This window comes from Acomys minous, assembly GCF_964271855.1.
Source record: "Acomys minous genome assembly, chromosome: 13".
NCBI classification, from domain to species: domain Eukaryota; kingdom Metazoa; phylum Chordata; class Mammalia; order Rodentia; family Muridae; genus Acomys; species Acomys minous.
In genome coordinates this window covers 85,922,700-85,946,648 of record NC_140495.1, presented here as the reverse complement: position 1 = coordinate 85,946,648, position 23,949 = coordinate 85,922,700, and positions in this window count along the sequence as shown.

Below are 23,949 nucleotides of genomic sequence, written 5' to 3'. Positions count from 1 at the left end.
GGCTAACGCCTGGCTTTAGGTTCTATCCCACGGCATTAAGAGTGTTCAAGAGAAGTTACCATAGGGCCTTTCATTTTTCCGCGACTGTCTTCAGTGCAGTCTAATAGCCAAGATGGCGTTGCAGGCATCCAGTATTTCACTACAGCACCTAAGTGTTACTCTCTCACTCTTATCTTACAGGTGCCGATTTCAGGTTTCAAAGCTCTGTGAAACTCAGTCTAAGTTGAGTTAAAAACAGGTGACATTCGCTTTCACTCTAAATATTGTCCACTGTCTGTGGGATGAAAAAGAGGTTTAGTTTGCTGAGCCACAGTGAAGGTTATGATAAATTGTGTGTGAGAAGTTCTGCAGATATAAGCTGCTGCCCGAGAGTCTTCTGTTTCCTGAGCACTCTCTCATGGTGCCGGACCCTCTGTTACCTACGTGCCTGTCACTGGGTAGTTAGTTGCTCCTAACAGCTCCTTATTCCTTTCTACATGACAGCTTTTCTGTGAGTCAAGTAGCAGGCCCACAATGGCTTTCGAGTGTAAAGAACTTTATTTAGGAATAATAAAAATGAGAAGTACCATTCAGGGTATAGTCAGAAACAGGCCCACTCTGGCATCTCATAGGAACAGAAAATGTGGAGGATGTCGTTGGGAAAGAGAAAAAAACAGATAAGAGGGGTTCAATGTTGTCTTTTCTTTCTTTCTTTTTTTTTTTTTAATTTTATTTTATAATGTTATTTTTATTTTTATTTTTATTTTTTTTTTGGTTTTACAATTTCTTTTTTTTTTAATACATTTTTATTAATTTATACATATTACATCTCAGTTGTTAGCCCATCCCATGTATCCTCCCATCCCTCCCTTCCTCCCACTTCCCCCCCCTACTCCCCTCCCCTATGTCTGTGTCTGAGGGGGATCTCCTCCCCCTGAATATGCTCATACGGTATCAAGTCTCTCCTTGGTGACCTATTATCTTTCCTCTGAGTGCCACCAGGCATCTCCATCCAAGGCAAGGGACATGATCAATGTTGTCTTTTCTTTTACGGACCTGTGGCACAGCCCTGAAGAGCAACCCCAGTGACAAACAGCAATCAAAGCCATAGCACACAGGCAGTTCCATGTCAGGTGCCAGGAAAACCTTGGAGTCACCAGTCACCACCAGCAGGGTCATTGGAGTTGTCCTGTTTGGCAGTTCCTAGAAATGGAGCTGTAGTTGGTTTTGCTGTTGTGGTTTTCATTCGTGGGACAATAACAACCCCATTTGTATATTTGGTTTCAATAGTGCCTACGGAAGCACCCAGATCCTCTGCTTAGGATGCTCTCCCTGAGCAGAGCTTCAACTGTCCCCAGAGCAGACAGCTCCTGAGGTGGGTCAAGTCTCCCCCGACCATGGCCTCACTAGGCGGCCAGCTCACTGCCGCTGGCATCCTCGCTATGAAGCTGATGAGGTGCCATATGTTAGGCATAAGCTCAGGCTCGTAATCAAGTAAAGCTGTCTCAAACCATAGAGCATGAAAGCAGCTGTTCTTTGACTTCCAAGTAATGTGAGGTGTGAGAAACATCCCCCAAACTGCTCCGCTATTCTATCAATCAAATTATCCAGAACAAATTTGAAGCTTCTCAAAGTCTTGATAACTTTTTGCTTTTAAAAATTGACTACATGGTTAGGACTGGAGAAATGACTCAGTGGTTAAGAGCACTCCTTGATCTTTCAGAGAACCCATTTTTTTCTTCAGAACTCCCTTGTGGGTTTGTATTACAACTGACTTAGTCTACCTCCAAAAGATCCACTGCGCTAATGTTCTTTTTTTTCCGGCACTCAAATGACACACATCCACACAAACACTCATACATACACAAAACTAAAATAAAAATAGATATTAAATAACACTGTAGGACTGCTCATTTTTATAACTGTAAAAAATATAGGATACTTTTTATTTTTTATTTTAATTTTTTTATTAATTTATTCATATTACATCTCAATTGTTAGCCCTTCCCCTGTTTCCTCCCATTCTTCCCTCCCTCCCACTTCCCCCCTTCTCCCCTCCCCTATGTCTGTGATTGAGGAAGACCTCCTCCCCCTATATATGCTCTTAGAATATCGAGTCTCTTCTTGGTAACTTGCTATCCTTCCTCTGAGTGCTGCCAGGCCTCCCTATCCAGGGAACGTGGTCAGAAAAGGCACCAGAGTTCATGTGAGAGTCAGATCTCACTCTCCACTCAACGGTGGAGAATATCATGTTTGTCAGCTAGGTCTTGGTAGGGGTTCAAAGTTTACTGCCTATATTCTCCTTGGCTGGTGCCTTAGTTTGAGAAGGACCCCAGGACCCAGATCTGCCTGTCATAAAGTTCTTCTTGTAGGTTTCCAGGACCCTGTGGGTCCTACTATTTCCCCATTCTTCCATGCTACTCTCGCCTAAAGTACCTTCTTTTTTTTTTTTCAAGACAGGGTTTCTCTGTGTAGCCCTGACTGTCCTGGACTCGCTTTGTAGACCAGGCTGGCCTCGAACTCACAGCGATCCTCCTGCTTCTGCCTCCCGAGTGCTGGGATTACAGGCTTGCGCCACCACGCCCGGCTAGGATACTTTTGATAATCACCTATGGGCCATAAATCTTTCAGTAGAAATTTACATACCTGCATTCATACAAAATGATGTATTTTTTTTTCATTAAGTAACATTCCCTCCAACCAAATTTTGGTTTCATGTGCCATAGACCCCCAATATTTAATGCTATACTTTACGATAGTCCTGACGCAACATCCTGGAGCTATAGACTCACCCTCACCCTATGGATATTTCAATCAGTTATCACTGTTGTACCTCAATGCCTAGACAGATGATTTCCCATGATAAACAAAGGGTAAGTCTTCTGATTACAACATTCCAGAAAGGTACTGATGCACGAGGCCCCTCAGTACCTTTCCAGGTGTGTTGTTGGAGTGTCTTCCCAGCAAAGTACCTAGGGTCTCAGGGAAGGTGAGATATGCACAGATAAAATGTGATGCACTGCATGGCTTGAAAAGCAGTCCAGAAAACCATCTAGGACTAAAAAATTCAGTTTAGAATTTTCTTACCTAGCTGTTTCCAACATCTGTGATAATTCCAACAAAGGTAGCAAAATACCGTTTTCTCATAGAATATCAAAGCCTCTAAAGAGAGTTTCCATGTCTATCGATTCATTATTTATAGCTCCGAGTAACAAGAAAACAGCCAAGAACGTGCCCTCACTCCTGTCTATGGGTCTTACCTGTCTCTCAGTCCCTAGCTTTCTTTCAGTTTTAAGCATGTATGTTTCATATTTCCCCAAAAGACCATCCAATTTACAGAAGAGTGTCAATCATGATGCTGTGTCATAGAAGTCATTAACTTGTTAAACATTATATGACAGAAGGGGACCCTCGAGGTTGGTGCCATCAAGGTTATATTTGTATGCCTGTGGTGTTATGGAAATGTCTGTATCTGACACAACTAGACCCATGTTCACGTACAAATTAAAAAAGAAGACACCTATCAACATTTGGGTTTGGTACAACTTTCCGTTTTGTTTTTTTTTTAAATTTTCTTCTTTTCTACTTACTGTCTCTTTCTTCCTGCTATTCTTTTAGTCATTCTTATGACTTATTTTCTCTATTTATTTTTTTCTTATTACTTCTATATTTTAGATACTATGAAAAATATTAACATAAAAGACAATGGAAATCCTGAGAAAAATAGAAACATTGCAATGTTAAGAAAGTGGAAAGGCTACCCGTGGTATTGGGATGTGAGGCTGGATGATACAATGTATGGACACAAAATCGTATGGACACAGACAAGTCCACGATACTGAAGGAAAAGACAGCGAAATTGGAATGGTACTGTAAAAGTGATGCCAGAACCACTACATTCAAACAGTGCCAAGTGAGAATAATGAATGCACTATGAACTGAGTAAGTACTAGAGTTCTATGTGCTGTGAGTTGGGCTTACGTAACTGAAAAAAAAATCCCTTCTTTTTATCACAGCCGTGTGAACAGCTCACTAAGTCCCTTCAGTCAGAATGCACAGAAGGCAGAAACCACTTTATTTTCCTCAAACCAATAAAATAGTGAGAAATACTTACATTCATGATTAGCTATTAAATCTAGGGTGCATTTGTGCCAAAAATCATAGGGCACTTGGCAAGCTCAGGCTAGGCTTGTTAAATATGAGAGCCTATTACTGAATATTTATGATCTGCACCATTCCTGAAATGGCATAATTTGAGTTTCCTCCAACAGTTTACAGCAGGTATTTCTGTACCAATCATGGACACACTGGTAGGTTTAAGTGGCAAGGACGTCAGCACTATTTTTACGCAGATTCATTTTCAGTTCCACAAGTAGCATCGGTGTGCATCTGAAATGAACAGTGTACAGAACAGATAGCACAAAGTACTGTTTTCTACTTTCAAGTCATTTTTTTTTACCTGAAATTCACTTACTCTTTTGAGGAATATTCTACTTATATAATAAGATAAAAAACTTAATCTTAAATGGTACCCAACTTAATTTTCAACATAGGATCTCCCTATACTCTCACTTTTTCTCTTATATTATTTAGTTTTCAATCACTGAGTACCATAGTCTGAGCCAGACACATCAGGGTGTAATTGGGCTTATTTAATCCTTGGGCTTTTAAAAAAAACCTCAAAAGGAGATGAATTTGGGGTTAGAGGGCTGGCTTTGTGGTTAAAAGTAATCCCTGCTCTTGCAGAGGACCCAGGTTCAATTCCTAGCACCCACATGGTGGCTTATAACTGCCTGCGACTCCAGTTCCAGGTGATTTGGTGTCCTCTATGGGCACAAGAATACTCACTAACCCAGCCATTTATGCAAACAAAACACACATAATCATTTTAAAAAAATAGATCTAATTTTTCTAACAGGGTCCTGCCAGCTTTTGTTTGACCAACTGAAAGTCCTTCCCAAGTAAGATGTGTGGACTTACATATGACAGACTTTTAATCCTTATAACTTAATGAGCTACTTGACCTTGGTCAAGTTATTTATATCTTTCCACCTCAGTCTCCGTGTATAGGAACAGGACCAGCAATATTTTACTAATAAGGTCAAGAGGAATTGCTGCGGTCACAGCTTTAGGCGTGCAAAAGGACAGCAATTCACTGACAGACTGATGTGCTGTCCCAGCTGAATGCCTTTATCTCAAAACTCACATTTCCTGTCCAAATTAGCCCATCATATCTGATCATGGGAGCAAAGTGGAATTTCATGATTTTTTCACATCAGTTTTGCTAAGGCAATTTAAATGCTCATTAAAAATACTATTCAGGTAATGTTTTAGTTCAGACAATCAATTTTATTACACCCTTCCTTCCTTCTTTCCTTCCTTCCTTCCTTCCTTCCTTCCTTCCTTCTTTCTTTCCTTCTTTCTTTATTGTTATTTATTTAGTGTACACAAATACACGCATGATCAAAGTCAAAGTACAGATTGCAGCTTCCACCATGTGGGCTCTGGGGATCAAAGTCATGTTCTCAGGGTTGATGACAGCTGCCTTTACCCACTATGACCTCACATCAGCTCACATCCCAATCACACTTCTAAGGACAGTCACCACCTAATGCCCTGCTGGAAAGGAAACTCTAAGGTGTGTAAAGGAAAATATTGGGGACACTGGGAAGAAAACTCATAGTGTAGAGATGTGTTTTTCACTCTGACACCTCTCTCTCTTCAGATACACACACACACACACACACATACATATATGTATACATATATACATACATGCACACAATCATATACATAGACAAATATATATATATATATATATATATATATATATATATATATATATATATACCCCAGCTGATATGATGCCAGTATTCGATTTTATGTCGAGGACACAAACATGTTCTCTTTGGCACTTTATGTCTTTGATACCAAGAAGTCTACCATTTGCCTGATGTTGATTCAATATATGAAAAATCATTTCACTTTCCCTTCCCAATTTTAAGAGAAATTGCCAAATTTTGGGTACAGATTCAAAAGTAAGTAAATTGCTGCCACTTACTGTGACTTCTTTTTAAAAAATATTTATTAATTTTACATCCCTATTGCAGCTCTCTCCCTCCATCTCCTCCCCCCTTCACTCCCCTTCTCTTCTGAAAAGGGGATGCAGCCAACCCACCCCAGTGCACCAAGTCCCATCAGGATTAAACACGTCCTCTTCTCCCAAGGCCCTAAAAGGCAGCCCAGCTAGGGGAAAGTGATCCAAAGGCAGGCAACCGTGACTTCTTATAGATCTTATGTCTTCAAAATAAATTTCAGGATCCTTCAGCATCTGGGAGGATTTATTGCACCACGGTCAGAACACACACACTATTTGTTAGCAACACCATTTAGTATTCACCCCCAGCATATACCTCATAGAGACATGTACATGATTAAAGTTTATTTTAAGCCAGTTTCAGGAGCTAGAGTCAACATGAAATGGTCATTAATGAAGTCAATTTTTCTCCTGTCCACCAGAGCCAGGAATAAAGCTAATGGGGTTACAGTCAGGTGGCCTTTGTAGCTCTTCTCTGTCACAGACATGAAGACAAGTCATAGAGGCTTTCCTTGCCAAAGTTCTACAGACTGTCCAACTGCCCAGCATGATCTCAGACATCTTGAACAGCTGCTGAGGCTTTGCTTGACAAAATCCAAAGATCTCTGGCTGATCACCACTGCCCTTAAATATTATGTATGGTCCAGGTGTAATTTTGTCCAAAAAAAAAAAAAAAAACCTTGAAACCTACCTTTTCTCTTAAAACTGTCTTCCTCTTTATTTTTTTTACTTTGACTATGAGCCCTAATGAAATTTATACAGGGAAAACTTTTCCCTCCAAAGAGAATATTGAAAGAATGCATCTGGCCAAAGGCTTAAGACAATGAGAGAGTTTTTGGCTCTGATTGTGAGCAGTTCAGGCAGACACTGCTTAGAAGAAAGTTAGGACCTTGACATAACAGTTCCTGGTAGATACTCTTAGCTGTAGGAAAGGTTCTTTAGAATTTTCTTTCAGAGAAATAGAAGTGGGCTTGGAATGCTATGCTTTACAGATATTTTACAATAGAGGACCCCTTGGCAGTTAGCTTAGGCTTGAATAGAACACCTGTTGGTTTGGGACTAGAAGTAAGTTAAGTTTTTTTTTTTAAATTAGAGAACATTTAGCTCAAGCTATGTTGCTATGACAATCACGTAAACATGATGACTTTAGCCCAAGGAAATTTATGATTAAACATTTCTAAGTATTGTTTAAGAAATAATAATCAAGTCATGCTGACTATTGCTTGGATATTTTTTAAGTGTAAGAATTTTCTTTAATGCATTAAAAAATTAAATTATTTATTTACACATACACATTTATATTATTATACATATATATAATAAACAACATACAACAAGGAGAATGATGAAACAATCAGGAATTACATAAATGTTACATTCATAGTGTTTTGGCTATTTGTATTGAGCAACCTTGAAGAAAACATCTTTTCTATTTTGGTGAGTCTAAAATTCTGAATGTAAATCCATAACTATCCTATCTAATCTCTACCAACTTACAACATCTATCAAACCTAAAAATTATTAACCCCTTCATAACTAAGCTAAATTGTAAAACTAATCTGTCTGATCTTCAACTACATCAGAGATTTGAGAAGGGATAACATTACCTGAGAAAACAGGAAGTGCACATTGTCAGCTTCCAAAAAAAAAAAAAACACAGAGACAATTTGCTGCCAGACAGTCAACCAAAACTCTCTATATTGTTGGAGCATCATCTTGAGCCACCTGGGCCAGTGATCTGACAGATATTTGTGTGGCAGGAGCTATTCAGGACTTGTTTACCTTGGCTTGGCAGAGTTTCATTGTTAACTCTACCTCCATCAAAGCTTGCTCATTTTTAGGTAGAATTCTGTCTGTGGCTAAGGCGAGGGTATTTTGCTCAGTGGCTGGTTTGCCACATTTGAAACATTCTCCATAAGGAGGTTTTTTGATGCTCATAATCTTTGAGATAGGCTTGGCATTGCCAGGAGTTAACCTGTCTTATTGTCAATGAATCTTTAAAATAACAACCTCTTTAAATGCCATATTCTGTAGGTCTCTGAGATTTTTGAAGACCTTATCTATTTATTTTCCCATATCTTACTATAGAAACATATCTGTTAAATCTAAGATATATCCTTGTTATAAAAATAGACTAGTAATTGATATGACCATGATTTGACCAACTAACTTGTATTACTTAACTACCCTAAACTACCTGCTATAGTACTTTCAAAGTATTGAAAGTAAAGCTTGTACTACAGTTGAGTTGAATGGGTACAATACCTCATATTAGAGTAGGAGTATATATGATGTGTGTGAAGAATAATCTTAAATTTGGATTCTATACCAATGTATCTAAATTAAACTTATTTTGCATCAATATACAAAATTCTATACCAATGAATTAAAAATAACCTTGTGAGTAACAATTAAGGCCTTAAGTTGAGGAGGAGATTCAACAATCTACTTTTTGACTTATCCCTATATATTTCTATATTTTCCCTTCTTTCTTTTCAACCTCTATCTCCATACCTAAGAAAGAAAGATAAAGGAAAAGAGAGACATCTCTGAATCCAACCTCATTTTCTTTCTGGATAAGACCAATAATAACTTATAACCAACTCCCCATGAAAATAAACATCTATAGCCCAAGATAGCAACCAAAAACCTACCTATCCCCCCTTAAGGAAAATGGGGCATATTTCTCTTAAGGTTTCTTCCAGCTGATTTGGGATGAATAATAAATAGATTTGTAGAGGCCCAAATAAAGTTGGGGAGAATGATTAAACAAGCTAGGAAAAGCATTTGTGGTCCAGTTTCTAAATGTTGAGAAATTCTGGGCTTAATAAGAGTCTTGTGTGGAACAGTCTGATATGCTGGACCAATTGGGCTTGGAATCTTTCTTTGAAGTTGTCCTGGGAGCTCTCTTGTTCTGATGAGGAACAGCAACTGAAGCACTTTGTGCTGGAACACAAAGGATGCAGGATGTCAGTGTCCAGCCTGCTGAGAGGAATGAATCCTGTCAGGTCTGATCCAGTATTGGTGACCACTTCTTTTGTTCTGAAAACATGTAATTTCTCACAAGCATTACATAGTACTAAAATTATAAGTGTACGAGGTGTGTGTGATGCACAGAAAAAAATTAAGGCTGGTTCTCTGCTTTTTGTATGAGCAGAAGAAAGACATCTATAAATCTTCATCCATGCCACAGGAAGCATGACATCTAATAATAGGTCACAGGAATTCTGTAACCAGTAAGAGGCATTGTCTATGCATAGACTTTCATATCTCAGCCAGTCTCAGAGCTATTCCCATGTAGTGGAATTAGCACTATCAGTTACCTGCTTATTCTGCAGTTTGACTTCTTTACCTCCCATTTGTAGCCCCTCCCTCAATGCCTCCTGATCCCACCCTCCCTCTCTCATGCCCTCTACCTCCCTCCAATAATACTCAGAAGGAAACCCTCTTCCCTTAACACCTGACCTTAGCATATCAAGTTCCTCTGTACTACCCGTATCCTCTTCCTCTATTGGTTGGCAAGGCCACCCTGGCAGGGAGAAGTGATCAGCATTGGGGGGCCAGAGTTCATATCAGCAGTAGTCCCTACTCCCCTTATTGTGGGACCCACAAGGAGACTATGGTGCCTATCTGCTACATCTGAGCAGAGGGTCTAGGTCCACATTATACATGGTCCTTGGTTGGTGCATCAGTCCCTGTATTGTAGTGTGGTTATCCTATATTATGTGGCTAATATTCACTTATGAATAAGTATATATCATGAGTGTCTTTCTGGGTTTGGGTTACTTCACTCAGGATGATCCTTTCTAGTTCCATCCATTTGTCTGCAAATTTCAAGAATTCCTTGTTTTTAATAGCTGAATTCCATTGTGTAAATGTACCAGAGTTTCTTTACCCATTCTTCAGTTGAGGGATATCTAGGGATTCAGGTGAATATGAATAAAGCTGCTATGAACATAAATGTCCTTGTTATATGGCATATTTCAGGTGTATGTCCAGAAGTGGTATGGTTGGGTCTTGTGGTTGAATTCCATTTTCTGAGAAAACTCCAGATTGATTTACAAAGTGATTTTACAAGTTTGCATTCCCACCAGCAATGAAGGAGTGTTCCCTTTTCTTAACATCCTTACCAGCCTGTGCTGTCACTTGAGTTTTTGATCTTAGCCATTCTGGTAGGTATAAGATGGAATCTCAGAGTTGTTTTAATTTGCATTTTCCTGATGACTAGGGATGTTGAACATTTCTTTCAGTGTTTCTCAGCCATTCGATATTCTTCTGTTGAGAATTCTCTGTTTAGCTCTGTACCACATTTTTTAATTGGATTATTTGGTTTGGTGGTGTTTAATTTCTTGAGTTCTATATATACTTTGGATATTAGCCCTTTGTCAGTTGTAGGGTTGGTGAAGATCTTTTTCCAGTCTGTGGGCTGTTGTTTTGTTTTGTTGACAGTGTCCTTTGCCTTACAGAAGCTTTTCAGTTTCATGAGGTTCCATTTATTAATTGCTGACCGTAGAACCTGAGCTGTTGATGCTGTTCAAGATGTTGTCTCTTGTGCTAATGAGTTCAAGGTTCTGCCCTACTTTTCTTCTAACAGATTTAGTGTGTCCAGTTTTATGTTGAAGTCTTTAATCCATTTGGTTTTGTGCATGGTGATAGATATGGATCTATTTTCATTTTTCTACATGTAGACATCCAGTTAGAACAGCACCATTTGTTGAAGATGCTATGTTTTTTCCATTGTGTGGATTTGGCTTCTTTGTAAAAAAGCAAGTGTCCATAGGTGTGTGAGTTTTTTTTTGTTGCTTTTTTGTTTTTGATTTTTAATTCAGTTTCACAGACCAACCAGCCTATTTCTATGCCAGAACCATGCTGTTTTTATTATTGTTGCTCTAAAGTACAGCTTGAGATCCTGGATGGAGAGTCCTCTGGAAGATATTTTATTGAACAGGATTGTTTTAGCTATTCTGGCTTTTTTGTTTTTCTATATGAAGTTGAGAATTGATCTTTCAAGGTATGTAAAGAATTGTATAGGAATTTTGATGGGGTTTGCATTGAATCTGTAGATTGCTTTTGGTAAGATGGTCATTTTCACTCTGTAGATACTCCTGATCTATGAGCATGGAAGATCTTTCCATTTTCTCCTTTTTTTTTTTTTTTAGAGATTGAAGTCTTTTTTTTTTCATACAAGTCTTTCACTTGCTTGGTTATAGTTACCCCAAGATGCTTTATATTATTTGTGGCTATTGAGAAGGGTGTAGTTTTCCTAAGTTCTTTCTCAGCCCACTTGTCATTTGTATATAGCAGGGCTACTGATTTTTTTAAAGTTTATTTTGTATCCAGCCACTTTGCTGAAGGTGTTTATCAGCTGTAGGAGTTCCTTGAAAGAATTTTTGGGGTCACTTATGTATACTATCATATCACCTGTGAATAGTGATAGTTCGATTTCTTCCTATCCAATTTGTATACCCTTGATCTCCTTTAGCTAGGATTTCAAGTACTATATTGGAGTGATAAGGAGAGAGTGTACAGCTTTGTCTTGTTCCTGATGTCAGTGGAATTAAGTTTCTCTCCATTTGGTTTGATGCTGGCTATAGCCTTGCTGAATATTGCCTTTATTAAATTTAGGTATGTGCCTTGTATCCCTGATCTCTCCAATACTTTAAACATAAATAGGTGTTGGATTTTATCAAATGCTTTTTTGGCATCTGAGGAGATGATTATGTGGTTTTTCTCTTTCAGTTTGTTTATATGATGAGTTACATTGATGGATTTCTGTATATTGAACCTCCCCTGTATACCTGGGATGAAGCCTACTTGGTCATAGTGAATGACAGTTTTGATGATTTCTTGGATTGAGTATTTTTGCATCTATGTTCATAAGAAAAATTCATTTGAAATTCTCTTTCTTGTTGAGTCTTTTTATGGCCTTGGTATCAGGGTGACTGCGACCTCATAGAATGAGTTTGGTAGTGTTCCTTCCACTTCTATTTTGTGGAATAGTTTGGAGAGAATTGGTATTAAGTGTTCTTTGAAGGTCTGGTAGAATTCTGAGCTGAATCCTTCCAGCCCTGGGCTTTTTTTTTTGGTGACTGACTCTATTTCATTGGGAGATGTAGTACTATTTAATTTGTTTACCTGACCTTGGTTTAATTTTGGTAACTGGTATCTGTCAAGGAAGTTGTCCATTTAATTTAGATTCAAGTTTTGTGGCATATAGACTTTTGAAATAGGCCCTAATGATTCTTTGGATTTCTTCATAGTTTATTGTTTTGTCACTCTTTTAATATCTGATTTTGTTGATTTGAATGCTCTCCCTTTGCCTTTTAGTTAGTATGGTTAAGAATTTGTCTATCTTATTGATTTTCTCAAAGAACTAGATTTTGGTTTCATTGATTCTTTGAATTGTTCTTGTTGTTTCTAATTTATTTATTTCCATCCTGAGTTTGATGATTTTCAGTCATCTACTCCTCTTTGGGGTGTCTGCTTCTTTTTGTTCTAGGGTTTTCAGGTGTGTTGTTAAGTTGCTAGTATGGGATCTCTCAAATTTCTTTATAAAGGCACTTAGTGTTATAAACTTTTCTCTTAGCACCACTGTCATTGTATTCCATAAGTTTGGGTATGTTGTACCTTCATTATCATTGACTTTTAGGAAGTTTTTAAAACATTTTTTTTTTATATCATCCCTTACCGAGATGTCATTTAGTAGGAAGTTGTTCAGCTGTTCCATGAGTTTGTAGGCTTTCTGTTGTTTCTGTTGTTGTTGAGTTCCAGCTTTAATCCATTGTGGTCTGATAAGATGCAAGAGATTATTTCAATCTTCTTGTATCTCTTGAGGTTTGCTTTGTGGCCAAGTACATAGTCAATTTTGGAAAAGGTTCCATGCAGTGCAGAGGAGAAAGTGTATTCCTTTGTGTTTGAGTAAAATGTTTTGTAGACATTGGTTATATCCATTTGATTCAAGACCTTTATTAGTTTCATAATTTCTCCATTTAGTGTCTTTCTTGGTGATCTGTCTATTGGGGAGTGTGGGGTATTGAAGTCTCCCACTATTATTTTGTAGGGCTCAATGTGTGATTTAAGCTTTAGTAATGTTTCTTTTACAAATATGGGAGCTCCTGTATTTGGGAAATAGATGTTCAAAATTGAGATGACCTCTCGGTGTATTTTTCCCTTAGTGAGTATGAAGCAGCCTTCCTCATCTCTTTTGATTAGGTTTGGTTGAAAATCTGTTTTATTAGATACTAGTATGGCTACTCCAGCTTGCTTCCTGGGTTCATTTGCTTGGAATACCATTTTCCAGCCCTTTACTCTAAGGTAAGGTAATGTTTATTGTTACTGCTGAGGTATGTTTCTTGTATGCAGCAGAAGGATGGATCCTGTTTTCACATCTCTTCTGTTAATCTGTGTATCTTTATTGGGAAGTTGAGGCCATTGACGTTGAGAGATATTACTGATCAATGGCCATTGGTTTCTTTTTTTTAAATTAGTGGTGGTAGAGTGAGTGTGTATTTATTCTTTTTTTTTTTTTTTTAAGTTTTGAAGATGTGGCGTTATTTATTTCCTTTAATTTCCTGGGTAAAGTTAGCCTCTTTGGGTTTGAGTTCTCCTTCTAGTATCTTTTGTGGGGCTGGATTTGTGGTTGTATATTGTGTAAACTTGGTTTCATCATGGAATATCTTGTTTTCTCCATCAATGGTGATTGAAGGTTTTGCTGGGTGTAGTAATCTGGGTTGGCATGTGTGGTCTCTTAGTGTCTGCATGACATCTGTTCACGTCCTCCTTGCCTTCTTTGTCTCTGTTGAGAAGTCTGGTGTGATTCTGATAGGTTTGCCTTTATATGTGATTTGCCATTTTCTCTTGCAACATTTTATATTCTTTCTTTGTTCTGTATGTTTAGTGTTTTGATTGTTATGTGGTGGGACAATTTTCTTTTCTGATCCAGTCTATTTGGAGTTATGTAGGCTTCTTGTATATGTATGGGCATTTCTTTCTTTAGGTTGGGGAAGTTTTCTTCTATGATTTTGTTGAAAATATTTTCTGGGCCTTGGAGCTGGGAGTCTTCTTTTTCTTCTATCCCCATTATTTTAGGTTTGGCTTTCTCATAGTGTTCCAGATTTCTTGAATGTTCTGAATGAGGAGCTTTTTAGATTTAACATTTTCTTTGACTGTTGTATCAATTTCTTTAGTCATATCTTCTATCCCTAAGATTCTTTCTTCCATCTCTTGAATTCTGTTGGCGATGCTTGTGTCTGTAGATCCTGTCCTCTTCCCTAGTTTTTCCATTTCCAGGATTGCCTCGTGTCTTCTTTATTGCTTCTATCTCTGTTTTTAGGTCTTGAATCCTTTTATTCATTTTCTTCTCCTGTTTTATTGTAGTTTCTTTAAGCGATTTGCTCAGGTCTTTCATCTCTCTCTTTGTATATTCCAGTTCTAGTTTGAGGGATTTATTTTCCTCCTTTAAGGACACGATCATTTTCCTAACCTCAGATTTGAAATCTCTCTCCAGTGAGTTGGATGTGATAGTATCTCCAGGGTTTGTTGTGGTGGTGGGACTGCTGGTTTCTGGTGTTATCATGTGGTCTTGGGAGTTGTTGCTTGTGTTCTTATGCTGATCTCTTTCCATTGTGATGTCTCTGGTGTTAGCTGGTTTGGTCTTCTCTGGTGGTCACAGAGTTTGGGAGTAGATATAGACAATGGGGCTTAGGTCCTGCACCCTACTCACTTCTGCTGAGGTCTTTGACTCTGATGGCTCCCTGTTTATCACCTGGGGAGGTCAGACACCTCTGCTGCTTCCCTGACTGTACACCAAGTGAGCTGGGGAGCAGATGGAAAGCTATCTGAGCAGAGAGCGACTCCAATGGGCCTGTTTTCCTGTGGGGTCAGAGGGCAATGTGTGGTTCTAGTGCTTTAGGAGCCCACAACTCTTTTTGGGCCTTGGAGGTCAGTGATTGTGCTCCTGTTCAGACCCTGGAGCGCAAGGATGCTTGTAGGGAGCAGGGAACTTTCTGTGAATTGGCCTGGGGGCCTGAGGTCAGAATCACTTCTTTTCTATGCTGTGGAGTCTTCAGTGGTCAAGCAACAGCGGAAGCTGGAATTCCAGCAGACTATGGCTCTCTTCGGGTCTTCTGTGGTCAGCAACCACCCAGCAGTCTACAGTTGTCTCTGCATCCTGGTGGCCATCAGCTGCATACCTGCAGACAAGCTGAGGCCAGACCCTGGAGCATGCACACACCTGTGAGTTGCCTTGGGGATCTGAGGTTATAACCGTTTGTTTTCTAGGTTGTGGAGTCTTCTGTGGTCCAGCAAACCCAGATGCTGGAATTCCTGCAGTCTACTGCTCTCCCTGGGTCCTAGTGGGTAGAAGATGTGCTCCCACCTGGCTAGTCAGGGCCAGACCCTGGAGCTTGTGTGCTGGCAGGGTCTTGGGTGCTTTCTTTGAATTGACCTGGGGACCTGAGGTCAGGTCTGCTTATTTTCTAAGCTGTGAAGTCTTCTGTGGACCAGTAACCCCTGACTCTGGGGTGCCAGCAGTCTACAGCTATCTCTGGGACCTGATGACAGGAAGCTGTGTTCCTGATAGGCTAGCCACAGTAAGACCCTGGAACATGTGTACTCCTGCCACCAGATAAGCCGTGGCCAGTCCCTGGAGCAGGGGCACAGGTGAACCAGGGATCTTTCTGTGGGCTAAACTGATGGCCTGAGGCCAGACCCGTTGCGCCTCTCTCATCTGGGGTACAACAGCACTGATGTTTTGTATTTCTCAGCTTAGTCCTTTATGTATAGTCACTGCTGTCCTGCTGATCAAATAAGGTGTTTGCTCAGCTCTGCCATCTTGGATCTGCCCATTGTTTGGATACTGATTGATTTTTGTTGTATGTTTTATTCTAGGTTATACAGAACTGTTTGTATTTCCTTGTTAGACTGTTTTTGTTTTTGCTGTTTTGTTGATTTTTGAATTCCCTATTGACTGTAAAAGATGAGATAAATCATGATGTAATCTGTAATGGAAAAAATTTTAACTTCACTTTAAATAAGGAACTGGAGTTGTCCCAGGCTATATCAGAGACTGAAAGACAGAAAAGTAAAGTTCTCCTGGGCTTTAAGACGTTCAGTTTGTATTGCATATACCTGGGTCAAGTATTTCTCTTTTATCTCCATTCCCCAACCGCTCTTCAACAGCTGGTTCCTATAGTTAGTTGCTCCCCAATGGTTGGTTTTTCTTAATTAGCTGTTCCCCAACTGCTCAATTCTCCCTACCACAGATCCATCAAGACTTTCTTTTCTCTCCTCTTCACTGGTTTCAGGAACTGGTCTGCGGGACAGCTCCTGAGGTCTTAAACTTCCGATGGACCTTTCTAAGTATGAGATTTTATTAATTAATTTTCTGTAGATGTGGTAAAACACCATGATCAAGAACAGCTTACAGAAGGAAGAATTTGTGTGAGTTTCAGGTTCCAGAAGGAGAGTCCATACTCCTATGACGTATGGCAGTATGTATCTGGAATAGGAAGCTGAGAGATCACAAATAAGAAAAAGCACATTGGAGAAAGGGCAAACTTAGAACTCTCAAAGTCCTCCCTAGCAAAGGTCCACATCCTAAAGGTTCCATAACCTTCCCAAACAGCGATCAACTCCAAACCAAATGTTCAAATACATGAGCCCATGCGGGACCCGTCTCAGTCAAACCACCATAGACACTGTGGTGGAAAGGAAGTATGAGAGGGGTATTGAAGGGTAATAAATTCATAGTTATAATAAAGGTGGGAACATTTGGTGTCCGGGTAAATTACAAAGTAGCCAAAAAAATGGGTAAAGTGTGGTTACTATTTCTTTTCACCCTCTCAATCCAAATTTTGACTTTCAGCTTCAGTTCATCCCAAGCTGCTCTTCTGCACATACCTAGCAGCATGGGGCATTGAACTATCAGAGCGTATAGGGGCTTCTGAGGAATATTGGAAGCTCTGCAACTAATATAGAAGGTGACAAAGAAATGGTCACTGCACTGCTTTTCTAGCCTGTTCTGATTGGAAGATATCTTCTCTTTGGCCAGGCAGGTTTGATGAATACTCTGAGGCACTGCACAGAGAAGACAAAATTTGACATATAGTAATCACAATTCTAGGCTGTCTATTTAGTTTGATGCATGACTTCAGCTAACCTTTGAATCGTCTGAAGTCAAGGTTGGACTCAAAGACTTGGCAAGAATTCAGCACATCAATGATGCATTTTAACTGTCAATCTTCACCTTAAAAATCAGCACTGTCCTCCACATATGTGCAGTTGTTTTAATGAGAGTCGATGAATGTTCGTTCTGTCATAATTATTGAAACAGAACATTTCATGCCCATGTCATAAGACAAATACGGCAACAGAACAAAAATTTTTTAAAAAAAGAATGAACTTAAAAAATAGTTACAAAGATGTTTTATACTTTCCACCTGTGCTTCAGTGAACTACTGTACAGAATCTTCTCCAGTCATGTGGACTAGAAACCAAAGGGGAAGTTTCTGTGAGATTACTTGGGAATCAATGAGATTTTAAACACTGATCCCCAAATGCAGGGGCTGCTGAGATTTTTAGAATAAACCTCCCATGGAGTGGATTAAGCTCGGAGGAAAGCTTGTCCGGAAGTGGAGTTGAGTTAAAGGGTGTGCAGGAGAGGTAACGTAGTTCTTTTAGAAAGCCTATTCTAGCTCATGATACTGAAAGAAGAAAATTCTTTTGGTGAGTTCATCTGTTTCGTAGTGGCATGAAGTTGGTACGGCACTTGGATGAAGTTGGTACGGCGCTTGGAAATGGGGAAAGCCAGGCTGTATGCCCACTGTTAGAATTTTTGTTGTTTTGTCTTTGTTTTCTGTTTTGTTTTGAGACAGGGTTTCTCTGTGTAGCCTTGGTGCCACCAGCCCAGCTCACTGTTTCATTTTTTTAAAAGTAATTTTTATAAAATATACATAACATAAAATTTACCAACTTAATCATTTAAAACGTAAAGTCCTATAGTGCTTCATTCTTTATCACTGTGGCATAAGAAGCCACTCTTTAAATAAACGGTGTGATGATCATTCTCAACTGTTAACACACCTGGGAAGAGTAAGCCTTCACAGAGGAGAAGCCTCCATTAGATTGGCCTGTCACTAGGCTATTTTTTGTTGTTATTACTGATGGAGGAATGCCTAGCCCACTATAGGTGTTGCTCTCTCTTGGCAGGTAGCCTTGAATTTATAAGGATACTAAGTGGCCCAAAGCAGAAAGGAAACCAATAAATAATGTTCCTTCATGGTCTCTGCTTTAGAACCTGCCTCCAGATCAGATCCCTGCCTTGAGTGCCTGGTCTGCCTTGACTTTTCTTGAAGGATGAACTAGAACTTATAAGCTAAAATAAACTGTTTGCCCCACGAGTTATTTTCCTCAGTATTTTATCAAAGGAACGTGAAGCAAACTAAGACAGAAAGTGAGTTCCCAAGAGCGGACGTTTGTTGTGTGATGAACCTGACCTGCTTTTCCAAGGAGCATTATGGGAAGATCGTGGAGCTTTGGCTATAAAAGGCTGTTGAGTGCTCAGTTTGATGAAGGACAGCTCTGTGGAGAGAGTTTCAGAAGATAGATGTCTGGCTTCTGAATTTCAGAGGGAAGCAAAGACCCTATTAGGCTGTTTTATATGACATTTTAGATGAAAAGTCAACATAGGTGAAGGGGAGTAGACGGACAAAATACACTAAAAATGTTTGGAAAAGCCTTAAAGAATCATATTAGTATATATTTAAAAGTGTGTGTGTGTGCTCACGTGAGAGCGCACATGTGTGCACACACATGCACATGTATCTTATATCTATATATCTCTATTTTATAAGACTATACATCTTTTTTTTTGTCTAGGATTGAGACCCTAGCATCTTTCTCATCCAGGTTTTGTTTAGGCAGCCATGTTGATGAGGCTTTATTTGTGTAGCTTCTCAGACATTTCTAGGATCATAATATAACAGTTAACTTCTTTATCTTTTGGCTCTTACAGTTTTCCTACTCCCTAATCAACAATGATCTTGAATCTTAGGTGTCAGAGTTCTGTTGTAGATGTGTCAGCTGGGACTGTGTATCATCCGATAACTTGCTATCTTCATTTGGATCAGTTGTGTTTTCCTGTATTTGTCTCTGTCTGTTGTAGAGAAAAGTTACTTTGACGGGAGAATGAGAACTACATTTACTGATGTGGATAAAGATAAATATTAAGAATGCAGTTAGGAATTGTGCTAGTTAAGTAAAATTAGTAGTTGTAGGCTCTTCTGCAAAATTTACGGCTTCAGTATCTCTGGGGAGTTGGCTAGGTTTCCAGAACCAGGCATGATTTTCTTCTCGTTGAGCAGTCCTACATATAGTTAGACAGAAAGACATTGCTTACCACTAAGGTATGTATACCACTATTGCACATGTAGGGCTACTGTACTACATTGGCCATTGTCATATTTCATAGGCAACATTTCCAGGTAGGATGATACTTTTTTCCCCTCCTTGGCAATGTCCATGAAAACTTTGAATACAAAGAAAGCCAGTCCTCAGGGAGGAGGCTTTCAGGACAGATCGGCTTAGTTCATAAGTGTATCATAAGTGCATGGCATCTTTAACAATAAGGACCAACCTTTCACCTTTGGGAGGTGACCAAAAGCAACAGAAATACTTACATAAAGTGTTTTAGGAGACTCTTGGATAACTATGAACAACTTAAATAGGGGCTTCTCATGCCTGCTGCTGGAGTTTTGTTAGTCTACAGTGTCTACAGCTCTTAGAGTAGTACTGTCAATCAAGGCTGGATACATTTTACACACACACACACACACACATGCACACATTCCATTTATATATGTATGAAATATTTTGATGGATTATTGATATTTAATATAGAATTATTATTTTATTAAAACCAGCGGCTACTCTTTAGCCAGCTTTATACCCAAATAACCATACAGAGAGATCAGGATCTACTTAACTAGCTAATAGCACAAAGCTGCACAATAATTGCTCCATCTTAAACCTCCATGATAGGATAGTTTCCTCCCTTTCTGATTTCCCATTTTATACTTGTTTTTAAATCAGCTCATAGACCTGGTTTATTTCTCCTGATTTTTCCTGGTCTTCTCCTCTTGGCTCCAGCATTTTCTTCCTTCTCTTTCTCCCCTACACTCACTGGATTAGTTATTGCTCAGCATTGGTTAGTTCATTTTATTGGCAACACAAAGAACAAACAATGACATGCTTATACAAACTTGAAACAGGAGGTATTTAGAATAAACATCACAATGCAATATGATCCAGATAGTGGGGTAAAGCAATCAGCATTTTAATGAACAAAAGGAAACTATACACAGTTCACAGGAACATCATGCCAACAGAAATATTTATGTTTAGATAAATAAATAATAGCATTCTTTATAAGTTTTTCAGACATCCTTATGGTTATTTTACCTTCTTCTTTTCCTTTTCTTCTGTACTGACCTCCTTTTCGTTTCTAAATTAGTTCATCCCCCTCCATTTTTAACCATATCATTTCTTCAAATTACTTGTACTCGGCTATCTATTGCCCTTTCCCCTATGGTCCTCTTTTACTTTCTTATTTTCAGCAGTTACTATGAGTTGTATAAATTCATCTCTAGAAATTTGAAGCTAAGAAGAACAGTTGAGAGCATATGAGAGCTTTGCCTTTCAGAGTCTGAAATACCTCATTCAATATTATCTTTTTCAAGTTTCATCCATTTACCTGAAATTTTCATTATTTCACTTGTATTGACAGTTAAATATCCCATAGGATAAGTGTGCTATATTTCTATTCTTCTGTTGAAGGACATGTAGATTGTTTACACTTCTTGGCTATTGTGAATAGGACAGTGATGGACATGGCTGAGTAATCATCTGTGGAGTAAGATTTAAGTCCTTTTGGCATATTCTGAGAATTGGTGTAGTTGAGTTAAATGGTAGACTTATTTAAAGCTTTGTGAGGGCTCTCCACACTGTCTTCCACAGTGGCTGGACCAGTTTGCTATCCCACTAATGGTGAGGGAAGATTATCTTTTCCTTCACATCCTCTCCAAGTTGTTGTCAATTATCTTTTCATCTCTGCTGTCATCAGTGGGGTAAAGAAAAATCTCAAAACTGTTTTGATTTACATTACCCTAGTTGCTAGGAGCAGTTAACATCATTTGAAAAGTTCCTTGGCCATTTTATTTTCATGTTTTGAGAGTTTCTATAGAATTCTCTAGCCCATGTTTTTGTTTATTTGTTTGTTTTGTTTCATTTATTAATTTAATCTCCTTACAGCCTGATCCCAGGCCCCTCCCTTCTCTCCTCCCATTCTGCTCTCACACTCCCCTCCTCCCATTCCTCCTCTCCTTCTTCTCAGACAAGGCAGTCCAGCTACGGGAAAGGGATCCAGAGGCAGGCAACATAGTCAGAGACAGCCCCTACTCCCATTGTTAGGGGTCCCACATGTTGACCATGCTACATATCTGCTACATATGTGTTGTAGGATGTCTAGGTCCAGTCCCTTCATGCTCTTTGGTTGGTGGTTTGGTCTCTGTGAGCCCCTATGTCTAGCTCATCTTTTAAAAATGGATTCTTTGCTTTCCTTTTCTTTTTGACCTTCTGGTTTTTTTTTTTTTTTAGTTCTTATATATATGGAATAGAAATGAGGTTGATCATCCCCTTCTGAGGGCATAATCCTTTGTGTTTCATCTTTGGAAAGCTAGGTAATTCAAGTCCCATGCCCCCCCTTTTTTTTTGTCGACTTACTTGATAAAAAAATTTTTTTGGTGTTGTTTTTTGTTGGTGAATGTTTGGACAGGGTCTCAGTAGGTGATGAAAGCTGGTCTTGAACTCATGGTATCCCTAACTCAGCCTGCACAGTTCGTGATTGTAGGTTTGCATTATTATCCTAGCTTTTACTGTTTAGCTCTAAGAATTATTTATATATTTAGGGTGTTAAATTTTATTGTATCTATGGTTGGGAAAGCCTTTTTTTCCATTTTGTATATGCACAACTTGGTTTTTTTGTTTTGTTTTGTTTTGCTTTGCTTTTTTCTGTCCAGATGGTTTAGGTATGCCCTGGCTTATAGCTGCCTTCCTCTGATCTTTACAATAGAATGTGTGTTATGGGAAAGACATCTCAGTGATTTGATGAAGGCCCATACTAGAAGATTCCTATGTTTAACACTTCCTGTCACCGTCTAAAATTCTTAACAACATTTAAATAAGCCTTGACATTCTATTCTGTGGCTGTACAACCTCCACATATGTTGCCTCTGTTTTCTGCCATCTCATCATTCTCTGATGCTTTCATCGTTTATTGTTAAAACATAAATCTGACAAATATGTTTTGTGCATTGTCCATGAAAGTTAAAGTCAGTTAAGTTGTTCTGAATTAAGCTTGTGTCCATGTGGCCATCATGATGTTTAACCATTTGAGAATGGCAAGAAAGATAACAGAAATGTCAGTCTTCATCAAAAGGTTGTGATTTTTTTATGAACAGAAAAACTGTGGGGGACAATATGGCACCTCAGTGGACAGCAGGAGCTATTTACATCTTTAAAATACACTAAGTACAGTAAAGTTGAAGAGCACTTTTCTCAAGATAGTTTTGTTGAAATTTGTTCTTTGCTTCCTGGAATACAGATAAAAATAAATGATGGTGACAAAGAAGGAATTACTGCGAGGACCAGATTTTTGTCCAATTTTTCTGTAACACAGTAATTCCCCCTCTAATTGTGGTGTTTGTGATTCTCTGGAGGAAAAGAGAACCAGAAAGTGTGTCAAGCTGAGTAACTCTTCTCAAATAAACAGCCAGTGCTATCCATCTCTCCCATCACAATGAACTGCCAGAGAATACTAACGGCTGAAAACCACGCATCATTGATCCTCATCAGGCGAGTGTATTATCCCAAGCTCAGAGCCTCTCCAGCTCGCCTCTTCCTACACGCCTCCGCTTCCACTTTTGCTAGCCCGCAACTTTCATTTTAACCTTTGAGTCATTAATCAAGGCAGTGACCTTGACTGTGAAAATCTAAATTCAGTGGGTAAATGAAATGGAAATCTGCAGAGGCACAGCTCCCAGAAACCGGAGACTGTGATTTCTGGAGGACGTCTCTCTGAGCAGGAGCAGCCTTGGAGGAGCAATGGCTCTGCTGCAAGGAGGAAGCACTAAACACCTGCAAAGGAAGCCATTTCTTGCTGCACCCAGGGGTGGGATTTAGAAAATCAGTGTTAGTTTTAAATGTCTTTTATTGCTCAGTTTTGAGAATGACTGATTATAATGATCACCATAAGAGGTTTTTACATGAAAATGTTAAATGAAGCTTTCCTTTTTCATTTTTCCTCATTCTCATAGCTGAGACCTGCTATGTGCAGGACAGTGACAAGATTCAGGCAGAGGCAGGTTTTAATCCCTAAAAGGCCCAACTAATTCTAGGCAGCGTCAGGGATTTTCCAGTGGGCACTGGAGATACTTTCCACCTGAACCTCTGTCATCCAGCACATTCTCCCAAAGGAGCTAACTACAAATGAACCTATCTGCTGTGTAAACACACTTCTTGTGACTGGCCCATCCTTCATCACGCCACCTGCCCTAAATCTATCTTAGAAGGAAACTCTGCAGCTACCAGTGAAGTTGCCTGATTTTTAATATCTAAGATTCATTCTGACTTTAATATATCTGCTCTCAAAAATCCCTGTGAGATTTCCTGTGAAGACAGCCAGAGGTAACATGTACAGAAATGCCTGTGCTGTGTCAGAAACTGGAGCATGTGGCCCATCCTGTGTGCTGGAGGGTTGTAGAATATTCACATATCCAGCGTGACGGCTTCTAAAGCTATCCAGATCACAGAGGGCACAG